The sequence below is a fragment of the Pseudopipra pipra genome, chromosome 2 (assembly GCF_036250125.1).
Source record: "Pseudopipra pipra isolate bDixPip1 chromosome 2, bDixPip1.hap1, whole genome shotgun sequence".
In the NCBI taxonomy this organism is placed as follows: domain Eukaryota; kingdom Metazoa; phylum Chordata; class Aves; order Passeriformes; family Pipridae; genus Pseudopipra; species Pseudopipra pipra.
The window spans coordinates 92202909-92215414 of record NC_087550.1 but is presented as its reverse complement, the minus strand read 5'-3'; positions in this window follow the sequence as shown (position 1 = coordinate 92215414).

Below are 12506 nucleotides of genomic sequence, written 5' to 3'. Positions count from 1 at the left end.
GAGTTATCTTGTTCTGCTTTCTGTCCCTCATGTGTTAATAAAAAGGAGTAAGATTTCATATTTATCTGAAAAAAATAAATGTTTTACATCTGTTTTAAATATCTTAAATCATTTATTGACTGGAAAAAATAGGTGACTTGTGTTACTGTACCAGAAAGGCAATGTGACTTGTGATGTACTTGTCATACACCACGGTACGTATCACAGAGTCACAGAATATTTCAAGTTGGAAGGAAGCCATAGGGAGTTGGAAGGGACCCAATAAGGTTCATCGACTTCAGCTCTCTGCTTCTTGCAGGACTGCCATTGACTGGACCGTTTGCATCTGTTTGATTAGAAGCAAGGGATATGTCCTCCTTAAAGTAGATAACAACCAAATGAAAAGAAAAAATATTCTTTTAAGTGATTAGAAGTGTTATCAAGTGATCTTGAACAGAATGTAATAATAATTTAGTGATGTGTATTGTCAGCACTCAGTTATCCCTGTGTGAGTTGTCACTGGCGCTGATGTTAGTTAGCTCAAGCACAGCTCTTCATTAGCGTTAAAAAACTGCATCCAGTGACAGATTTAGCTGTCTCTAGTCTGACAATTTTGTTGAGGACAAAGACTGAGATAGTTAAGTACTGTTTGACCTAGATAATCCTGTGCCTGGCCAGCACTAGAGGATGTGCAGTGCTTTGACAGCTGGGAACCACGTATAGTACTGTATCATACCACATGTGTTGGTCAGATGGGTTTTGTTCAGTTGCATGTGCTGGCCCTGCAGGACTTAGCAGCAAACGAAACTGGTGCAGGCACGTGTGCAGGTCTTTGGAACAGATGACAATTAAAGCTAGTTTGTTCAGTTGTAGCACGAAAATGATGTAGCACAAAATGAGAGAGCTGGTGGGTTTCTCTTCCCCCCCCCCCCCCATAATCATTTTAACAGTGGAGAGTCATATGTAAGTGTGGGAAATTCCGTAGTTGTTTTGTTTAAGTTTGCCTAAAGGTGAGATACCAGGTAAGCACACAAGTGCACATGACAGCCTGACAGTCAAATGCAGTTCGAAGAGTCATAAAGGAGCAACTAAACATATCGTCTGAAAGGGGAGAATTAGTAGTGGTGGTAAATAAAAATGTATATGGCTCCTTGTAGTTGATCTTAGCTATGTGCTTTTTAATTGAACACTTCAGAGAGGTTTATCCTGCAGGTGAAATGGTTTCAGGACCATTAATTAAGGTTTCTTTATTGTTATGGTACCTTCTCCATGTGGCTATTGCAAAATTGTTTACGGCCTCTACAGACTTGAAAGCTTTATTTTTATAGATCCTTTCCATAGGTTATTTTCCATATATATTTTGTATAATATTCTTAACCATATCTTTAAACTTACTATGCCAGTAACAAGACGCAGCCAGGATTCATAAGTAGTTTTATCTTAAATCTGGCTGACAGGTTGGGCTCAAAGAGTTATAGTAAATGGGATTACATCAAGCTGGCAGCCAGTCACCCCAAGGCTCTGTTTTAGGGTCAGTGCTCTTTAATGTTTATTATAAATGATCCAGATGCAGGAACTGAGTGTACATCAAGGAAGTTTTCTGATGATACTAAATTAGGGGGAAGTTATGGCATCCCTCTGGAATAGAGAGGCCTTACAGAGAGGTCAGGATAGGCTAGAGAGCTGGGCAATCCCCAGACAATTGAAATCTAAGAAGAGCAGGTGCCAGAGGTTCAGGGGACGTTCAGATTGGACTTTAGAAAAAGACTTTTCACTGGGAGGGTAGTAGATCACTGTAAAACCCTGAGACAGTGGTTACAGCATCAAGCCTTTCAGAGTTCAAGGGATATCTGGAATATGCTCATAGTCAAATGGTTTAGTTTTAAGTAGTCCTGCGAGGAGCAGAGAGTTGTGCTTGATCCTTATGGGGTCCTTTCAATTCAAGATATTCTGTGATTCAATGATTTTTAACTTATGGTGACACAAGCCTCTTTCATAACAGCAGCAACGTAATATTTTATAGAAATGAAAATACTCAAAAGAAAAATGAGAAATTTTCCAAGACCTTTGTGAAGGCTTGTGTAATTCACATTCAGCATATCGCTCTGGAAAGTAATTTAGTATAATTCATGGACAGGTAAAATACCTAAATGGATTTTTATGAGGTACTGGGGCATCTACTTCTCCATGTTTTCTTTAATAAATGTGTTTTTTAAAATTCAGACCCTAACATCAAGGCAGCAAAACGCTGATAGCTAAGTATAGACACTTGCAGGATTTTAAACCAGTAAAAAAAAGTCTTCAACAGGATTTTCACTAGGGTGCGCTCGAAGAACATGGCTTTCACTTTGGGGAAGGGACTGTGGCACTGAGCAACTGTGTCACTGGCTCTGAAGAGCCCCCTCTAGTTGAACTTGCTTTTATCACGGGGTTTGGAGTAGGTGGGCTCCAGAAGTCTCTTCCAACCTCAACTGTTCTGTGATTCTGAAATGCATTTATCATTAGCAATTTTTTTTCCAAATATTAAGAGAATATTAATTTCTGTAGAAAGAAACCTGTAAAGCACGGAAAGCAGTATAAAAGTAAGTGCAGTGAGAGCATCTAGCTGACCTGCTAGGGCATTAAAATGCTGGAATCGGTCTTCATAATTTGAAAAATTCTGAATACAGTTGCTCCTCTGAGCAATTGCTCTGATTCTAAGCCAAAATATTTTTAAATTACTTCCTAGAAATGTGTGTGAAAATACCCTATTTTTCTTGTTGGGAAGTACTAGTGAGATGCATCAGGATGTCTTCTGGTTTATCGTCCTTTGAGTCTTAGGCTTTCTGAAAAAGAGTATTATGGAGCTGCACAAATGTCTTTTGGTATCAGGTCTCTAAGCATCTCTTTTATTTTGGGGTACTTGTACTTCTGATCACTAACTAATAATCTCTCTTGGCACTTTTATGTATCACAGTTTCTTAGTGTAATTTGCATAAACAAGGAGCCCAACAAACTAATGGTTTCAGAATTAAATTCTGTCTTACGACAGAAATTTGCCTTTCTCTGATTTTCATATCCAAGTGTGAAGGGTTTTGATGTCTTCCTAGTCATATCTACAAACTCATACATTTTTTATAACTGTACATAAAGAGATGCGTCTCACTCCTGCTGCTGTGTATGTAGATATATAGATCACTCACAAGTGCCACAGTAAGCTAAGAGTGGTCCCCAGGCTATGTGATAGGTTCAAGAGACTATTTTAGTGCTTAACACTTGATCTGGATGCCTGGTTGCAGTTTCTGCATTTCCTTGTTCTGGGAGAAGGAAATCTTTGCTCCCCCACTAGTCTGCTTACATTTGGAGGGGCAGATCCTCCGCAGTGAGAAGAGACTGCGAGACAGAGCTCTCTGCACCCCTAAGATTTTACCTGTTACCCTCACAGAGTGGAAATTTGGAGCTACTCCTTCCTCCTCAGGAATGTTAACTCCTTTCCCCAAAGCTTGGAACAGGCAGACTGGTAGTCATCACCCCTTTGGAGAGAAGAGAAAATAATTAGCATGTTTAGAAAGAGGATAAGAAGGTGCTGGTGTTTGCGTAGCTGTTTTTAATGGCTTCTGCTTATGGCTGTTTTGCTGAGATGGGGTTTATTTGGTAAGTTTGCAGAAAGCCAGAGATGGAGTTCCATTCCCTGTGCGCTGGCAACGTGAAGATGTTTGGTCCTTTTAGCCTTCTGGGAACACAGCAATCCCAGTGCATTTTGGTATATCCAGCTGACAAGGTGTGTGAGCAGCCAGAGAGATGAGACATGCAGAACTCTGTTGCAGCCTTTCCTCAAACATTTGTTAGCCTTCTGTCACTTCACGGGGTGTGACAGGACTCATTTGACTTGCAGGCTCCAGAAAATCCGTACTAGCTGCCATCTAGAAACACATCAGGCAGTACTGATGGACTGTGCAGAGGAATACAAAATACCAGTGCTGTTTTATGACTGTGTTCACAGTAGATGAATGAATCCAAGCTTTGCCCCAAGGTCAAATCAATATATACCTCTACTAGTTTAAAATTTACAAATACACAATGCCAGTATTTAAGAAATAATTCCACTGTCTGTTGTGATGGCATTTGAGACTGGTGTGTGTGTGTTTTGTCTCCAAAGTTACAGAAAGTTCTTTTTGCCTACATTAGCTTCACAAGGGGGGGGGGGGGGAATCTTAGGCAAGTTGAGTATCTTCTGACTGGTTCTCAGTCTTCCATGTATTTATTCTCATGAAATGTATTAAGAAGTTGAAAGATATTGCATTGGAAAATGAGACCCACAGTGGGTAGGGCTCAGATTTTTAAGGGTATTTAGATTTTTTCTTTTTTTACTTGCAGTCATGCAGGGAAATTGAGCTGTGGAAGTAAATCCGTTATAGTTTTTAATATGTAGTTACAATCCCACAGCAAATCTGTGGACTAGGTACTTGTGCTGACGTCCTTTGCTGGTACTAAGCACAGGTCTGTGCTCCCCAGACTTGTACATAGTTCTGCATCCTGCTGTTGTTTGTACCGATAAATAAAATAGATGAGCTTTTGTGGAGAGTGATCTATGTAAGGAGGAGGATGCATTCTGAATTCTGACCACTTTGGGTTAGGTTTGCATGAGACCTTTATTTCCCTAAATACAGAATGTGTATGCCTTATCTGTTGCATCTAGATTCCCCAGTCACTTACATTTTAGAGAGGAACTCATGTACATTGTTAATGTCTCCAAAACCATACTGGGTTTCCCGAAGGAATATGGTCCGTGGTGTGGACCTGAAGTGTCTGCGAGTGTGTCCTTCTCAGAGGAGAGGCTTCCCTGATACATAATTTATCTTGAGTTGTCAGTCCATCTTGCTGACATTTTCCAGTTTTATTTAGATGGTTAAGTATGCATTGATCTGGAAAGAAAAAAAAATTGCAATTTTAAGTTCATGTCAGATTTTGCTCATTGCTCCAGTATGGGTGCAGTTTTTACTAAATGAAGCTATTTCAACAGGAGATAAGAAAGACCTACCTCAAAAATTCCTTAGCCTGGAATTTTCAGCCAAGTTCATTGTCTAAAAGGTGAGAAAGCTCATTTCAAATCCCTCCTTCAAGTCAGGAAGAGCAAGTGGCTGGGTTTAAAACTCCTCACACTCTAAAACTATTTGTGAATATATTTCCCGGAGTTTCTCAAAAGACAGGACTTTCTCAGGTTCCTGAGTAATGATGATTTTGGGAGGGGAGGTGTTTACATGTGACTCCTGGGAGGCTCTGGAATCATCAGAGGGAAAAAAAAATCTACTTTTAACAAACTCCATCTCACACTTCCCTTTCCAGAAAGGGCAGCACTCTGGCCTGGGAGCTGGTGCTTGCCAGAAAGCCCTCTGTAGCCTCCTGCCTTCATCTGACCTCAGGCTCATGCCTGACCTCACTGGTCCACCTTTGGCAGAGGCTGAGCCAGTTTCTAACCAAACGAGCAGTATCTGGGCACAAACTGCCTTCCACTTGAGCATGCAAAGACTTAATTCATATTTGGGTGGCTGAAGAGAAGGAGACCAACAAGCCATCTAACCGACAGCATCCTGTGACAGTGGCACTGCTGGCAGGCAGGGCAGGGAAGAAAGGCTCAAAACTCATTCACCTCTCGTAAATCTCTGCTAGCCTGGATTCTTTACGTGGAAAAAACTTTAAGATAAACATGAGCGGTATGAAGACTCTTTGGGAATGTGCAGTTCAGTGAGCTGAATTTTAAAGATTACAGAAACACCGATGTTCTGTTTCAGTAGTTTTTGAAAAATATAGGAATCCTAATGAAAAGACTACACGGTGTTTATTTTGACATCCAAGGAAGTACTATCCTAATATTCTGGTGAGGCTGGAAACAGTTCAGTTTATGAATCCAATCATTGAAAATATGATCACAGAGGCTAAAGATCACAATAAGCTGAGGGCACTGCTGGTAATATTCCTGGTAAGTGAAATATAATTATGGTAAGTGGAACAGCAGATTTCCTTAGTAAGGGCTTGCATGTCATATGTTTTGAATGTGCCTTAATTTGCCTGTGAGGTCAGGAGTGATCCTTGAGAGTTTTACTGGATAATATAATGGTGTTTGTATATTGGCAGAGCTTATTGGATCAATAAGTAAAGATACTGCATTGCAAGCTGTGAATTAGTGATTGCTGCAAATAGTTGGCTGATGTTGCTGTCACTTTGGTTAGACAAGTAAAGGAATTACAGCCTAATATGCACGTTGCTAAAAGCCATGTTTGGATGTGTAAAAAAACCTCATTTAATCCTGATGTGCTTCTAAAAAATTATTTACAGCTTTAAATTTTTTATAAGGTACAATAATACTAATATAATATCTCAGAACATAATACCTGAAGCAATAAATTTCCCTGCCCTCTAGCAGAAAGATAAAAACCCCATGCGGAAGTTTTTGGACCCTGCCTTGCACAGCCTCAGAGGCTGAAGGTGCATCGGTGAGTTTGACTGGATGGGAAAAAGAAAATATTTCCTGTTTGATGTGAAATGTACTAAAAATGTCAAGCAGCCCATCCAAAACTCTGCAGAGGAATTTACAGATATGCGTACTTTCATATAAAGTAATTTTACTCTGGCCAGCATTCACTCAAGACTACAAGAAAGACTACAGAATTATCCCTAATCTTGTAACTATGCCAAATGTAAGAGAAACAGGGATCAAGGTGTTCTCTGGATGCATATTTCTGGTGTCATCCGTAATCTGCTCACCTTCAGTAGATGGAACCCAGTTAATGACCTACTAAAAGGATTCTTCACATAAAATGTTTGCATGTAGATGCTCAGAAAGAAAAATAGACATGAGACCCAGGACATCTGTTATTTTGAAATACCAGATCTGTTTGCAGGAAGGACTTTTTAAAGATTATTACAATTATCTTGAAAATGTAATTTCTTGGAAACTAGGAAGGAAAGGTATATTGTGATTGCTGTCAGTCTGTGTTTCTCTGGAGCTTCTATGTGGTACATTTTTTTGTTTATTTCTCCTCTCTATTTTAAAGCCTGTTTTAATCTATTTTATGGAGACTGCCAGTGAGGGGTGCTGTGTGACCACTCCAGAGAGGTTGCAGCTCCTGAATCTGTGTCCTGCTGCCAGCCAAAAATTATGGTTAAGCATAAAAGCAAACCCCCAAGCAAAGGAAAGCTGTGAAAGCCCCACTTTATAAGCCAAAAATTAAAGGATTGTCAGGATTTTACTCCTCAGAAGCAACCAGGATGGAAAATCCTCAGGCAGTTTGTAGTCCATGAGAGTGAAGCAGCAGGAAGGATTCAGCAGTGTGGGATGTGAAAGGCTGGCTGGCAGGGATGAGGTCTTTAGCATGAGCAATATGGAGGGCAGAGAGGAGAGCAGCTGGGGCAGGCATGGCATGATAGTAGTGAAAAATCGTGACCTCAAGTTGGGAAGTGTGATACAATATATGTTAATGCTTGGATGTAGAAGAGTCTCATCTTAGTTGTCAAAATACACAAGAGATTGTTGTGATTTAGACCAGCTTGTGTGTTTTCTCACTGCACATTTTATTTTCTTTTAATTCTGGACATCACAGCACATCCTTTTTCATCTCAGCTGCTTGCTCACTAAATCTTCTGGTGGAGGTTTTCGGTGTTAAAGCTGAAAAGGTGCATTACCTAGGTCCAAAAGAATGCTGTTTGGTAATATACTCAGTGGTTTACATCCCAGAAACACCCTTCAGAGTAAAAACTGCACAGGTGATATGACTCTCCTGGTGTGCTGACACTGGAGCTGGAAGATACGTCAGCCCCACGCAGATGCTCTCTGCTTCCTGATGCCATGCTCTGTTAGCAGTGTCTGATTATGGGTTTGGAAGTTGCTCAAAGTAGAGATTAAAAGTACAGATATAGCCACGTAAAACAATGGAAAACTTCCTAATTAGTAAAAAGAACTTCCTTCTTAGATTTCTGACGTGAGTTCTTGCGGGGTTGAAGTGGGTGATGTCTGATCCTTGTAAGGATGCGCAGTAGGACAGGAGTAGTTCTGTTGCAGCAAACAGTAGAGGCAATGGAAGAAAAAACTTCACCAGCTGAGAGTCATCAGTGATGGGAGGAGTATTTTCTTTCTGTCAAAGGCAAAGGAAGTACTCGAGCCCTGGCTACTATAGAATCCCAAAGAGAAAGCCTTTTCTTCTCCTTTCTAAACAAAAACCAATAAAATAAACCATGTAATTTCATTTCATTCTGCACAAATTGCTCCTCTGGGCACAATGAAACGTTTTGTTCTCTGGCATGTGTGGGTCAGTGTGGTCTGAACACTCATCTATCACATGAGGTTCATCCTTCAAGCTGCTAGAGAGGATTTGTTCTGGGCTCGTGTGTTAATGCCATGGGCATCCTGATGGTGCTCTGGGATGGTCAACATCCGAAAAACAGTCTTCATAGCTGGGCTGGGCAGCAGTGGATACTCCTTATACCAGGTGGTCTGACTCCAGCAGCTGGTCTGCAGGATGGCTGAGCCTCAGCCTTGCTTGGTGACTGGAGGAACATCCTCAGAGCCTGATGGAGCAGGTCCATCTTCACTTGAGAAGAGATGAGGACTGTCACTACCTCTTTGCCATTCAGGTAAATGCCCCAATTTCTCAGCTGATGGTAGCAGGGAAGGGGCTAATTTTCAAAGAATTTCTTACCTTGGGGCTAGTTTTCAAAGAATTTGGAGATGAAACCCGAGCCTTTTTGGCAAAGAGGAAAAATAATCTCTGTCTCTTCATCTGTTGGTTCCCATTCCAGCACCAGCTTGCTTTTTCTCTCCGACGCTCTCTGTGATTCCATTTGTAGGTCACGAGGGTCTTATCCCCTTGCCTTAGTGTCTACAGCCTGCCAGGGAGTTGCTGGCAGCAGGGCTGATACAGCTGTGCAATTTACCCCAGAGGGATGCAACTCTTCCCTGGTAATGCAGCATGGGGACATGCTGGTTAACTGCAGGCTTTTGGTTCATGTAGTGCAAATGTGGCATGGACAGCAAGTAACATTTGCCATCCTTTTGCAAAAGATTTAAACCTAAGAGTTTTTTGAGCGCTGCTTGGGAGGGTTTGCTCGTTATTTATCAAATCACCATTTTTTTGTGCACTGCTGCACAGTCTGTCAGCTCTGCAGGACAGGACTGTGTGCCATGGCACCCAAAGGAAAGCAGGAGGAGTGAGGAAGATCTGCAGTGCTGGTGGCACATTTGTGGGGGCACCTGGTTGTGATGAAGCAACCTGCAGCCCCCTGCACCGGGGCCTGAGCAAGGGGGCAGCCACTGGGCTCCCGTGGCTCTTAGCAAGGCACAGTCTCTTGCCCGGGGTCAGGGATGGAGTTCTGCATCCTTCCTTCCCCCCAGACAGTGTTGTCACAGGATTAACTGTGCAGAAACTAAAAACATATCTTAGTGTCCTTAAAACTGCAGTATGACCCTGTGCTTTTAGTGCTGTGCAGTTCCTGCTGAGAAAAGCTCTTCCAGTCTCCTGTTTGCTGTCTCACACATGCATACACTCATTCTTCATCTCTTGCTTGCAGACTTGTTTTAGCCCTTTTTCTGAGTGTTCCCTTCATGAAATGTCTGTGGGTTTTATTATTTTCCCGGGTATATTAGCTTTCACCTTCTCCATGTTATTCTTCAATTATTCTTTAAATGTACAGGATTCGTAAACTTTTCAGGCCCTGTTGTATAATTTCTTTGTCCTCACTTGTGACTGTAACACCTCCCAGCTCCATATTGTCTCCAAATGCAGCATGCAGTTTCTTATAAAGACTAATAAGAAGATATCAGTTTGACATCAGCTCAGGTGTCTGCCAGGACATGCGCTCCTGACTGGAGTGCTCTTATGCTGCACATCCTGAAGAAATGAAGCCGTGACAAGCCAGCAGGGTGCCTGACAGCCAAGGGTGTGAGGTTATGCCTTGTGCCTGTCAATGAGCATGGCACAACCGGCTCAGCTCTGAGCAGTTGGTGGCCATTCAACCAGGCCCATCACTGGTGTGAAGAGCTCGATTAGCCCGATGTACCCATGAGAAGTGTGGGGATCTCTCACCCTTCCTGACTGGCCTGAAACCCTGATGTGTTGGGAAGACAGCTCTACCGGAACTGTTGGTATCAGAGAGATTTTAGCCTTTTGCTGGTGCTTAGAGGTTCTGGACTAACAGTATGACAGTATATTTGTTTAGTGGAATGGCAGCAACCTGACCAGGGACACTTTTCAGGAAGCCTCAGTGTTTAAAATGTGAAAATGGGAGAAGCTGTAGTGGGGAGGGAGAGGGGATGAACTTTGGATTTGAACCTGCCTCCCTGCTCTGCTCTGGCTGAGATCACTTGATCTGGAGTGAGGAGACTGAGCAGACACCTCATTGCAGTCTTCACCTTCCTTGTGAGGGGAAAAGGAGGGGGCAGACACTGTTCTCTTCTCTCAGGTGATCAGTGATAGGACTCAAGGGAACACATGAAGCTGTGTTAGGTGAGGTTTAGGTTGCATATTAGGAAAAGGTTCTTCACTCAGAGGGTGGTTGGGCACTGGAACAGGCTCCCCAGGGAAGTGGTCACAGCACCAAGCCTGACAGAGTTCAAGCAGTGTTTGGACAACACTTTCAAGCACATGGTGTGATTCTGGGGGTTGTCCTGTGCAGGGCCAGGAGATGGATTTGATGGTCCTTGTGGGTCCCTTCAAACTCAGGATATTCTATGATCTGCATGTGCCCTGTAATCTCTATCTGTTCGTGTTCAGCTCCGAAACAGGGACAGTATTTCCCTGTTGCCAGGAGTGCTGGAAAAATAGCCTTTCTGTGCCTTATACTAGCCACTATCAAAGACTCAAATTTTGTCATTTTGTAAGACATGGGATAGATATGGTAATTGCTGTCGCAGGACTGAGACTCACTTTAGGCTTGCACAAAAATGGAATAGGTGGTAAGAGGGCGGTGGGCAATTTTACATGGGTGAGTCTGTGCATACTTATCTATTGCTTCAGAGGTAAAGCACATTGTACTGGATGCATAAAATATGATAATTCCACAAATGGCAGATTAGATCAGGAAGAACACTTAGTGTTTTTCTACCCTTATATTTTCACAAGGACTGGGTAAAAACATTCACGTCCAGGAGCACTTTTGTGCTTGTTGCTGATGGACGTGCAAGTCTGCTTTGTGTCTGTACAGCTTCACAGGTCCCATGGTGTTGGATAAGGGATGGAGTGCAGATATTTAGCTTTGGGGTCACTAGGGATGGAGCACAGAAGTTGGCTGGGGTTAACTGGGAGCTCTTCCGGGAGGGAGAAGAGCTGAGCAGTGAACATCTACATTACAACTCCATCGCCCTGGATGGATTCTCTTTTGTGGGCCGTATTGGTGACCATCCCAAGAGAGGGATGAAGACTCCTGCCACTGTGGCCACTGTTTCCACTTGCCCTACCTGTGATTTTTTTCTCAGCTCTGCAGTTTGCTTATCTTTTCTTTCCTCTTCCCCCTGCCCTCATAGCTTTGCTGAAGCCTTTGTTGCAAACTGAAGTTCCTGGCTATGGCTGTCTCAAGAATTTTAAGGAATGACGGTGCTGCTGGCCACAAGCAGCTTGGCCAAAAGCAGCCACAGTTAAAGGAGTTGAAATAACCCCCGAGTCTTAGGGGCTCATGGGCAGCTGTGCAGATTGCTGCGTCCAAGCTCTGTTTGTGAAGGGCCCCAAGCCTTCACCTGCACTGAGGTGGGAAGCAGAAGTGCTCCTGGAGCCCCACTACAGCACTGGTTTGGTTCTCTCGTTATGCAGGTGAGGAGGGCTTGTGGTGGGGGAAAACAGTTTTCCCCCTGAAGCTATAGAATAGTAAATCCCCAGAGCGCTTCTGCAAAATATAAACATATCACACTTAGACCGGAAAAGAAAGTAGTTGTAGTTGTTGTAGGAGAAGTAACCATGTTGTAGAGCCACGAGGAGAAGCAGCAGGAGCCCCACTGGGGGCTGGGCCCCCCCAGCCCCTGGCTGGGGGGCTACAGGGACTTGGAACAGTGTAAGACTGGGCTAAGTATCTGTAGCTGAGAAGGTAGAAGTTTCTCCACCGTGAGCAGCAGAAGCGGCAGCAAGAACAGCACTGACCGAGGGAAAGTGGCAGAGAGCCAACAGATAAGAACTGAAGAAGCAGCAAACAAGCATGCAGCCAAGCTGGGAGACACAGAGTTGTCTGAGAGACGAGAGCCAGCAGCAGAGAGAGAGCAGAACTAAGCTCTACAGAGACAGAGTTTTGGGGTAAGAACTGAACCAAAACCCCCAAACTCCTTTTGTGACCTCTCCTAAGTGGAGAAGATGGACTCCTACTGAATGGAAGTCCTAAGATGCAGCAGCACTGCAGAGAGGAGCTGAGAAGCTCAGGTGTCCTGGAAAGCTGGACCGGGATGGCCAAAGGAAAGCAGAGGAGGGCTTTTGCCCCCCCGCTGCTTTGAGACAGAGCACAGAGCTCTGCAAAGGGGCCTTGAATCCCCTGAGGATAGGGACCGTCACGAAGGCTTCTGCACTTCGTTGATA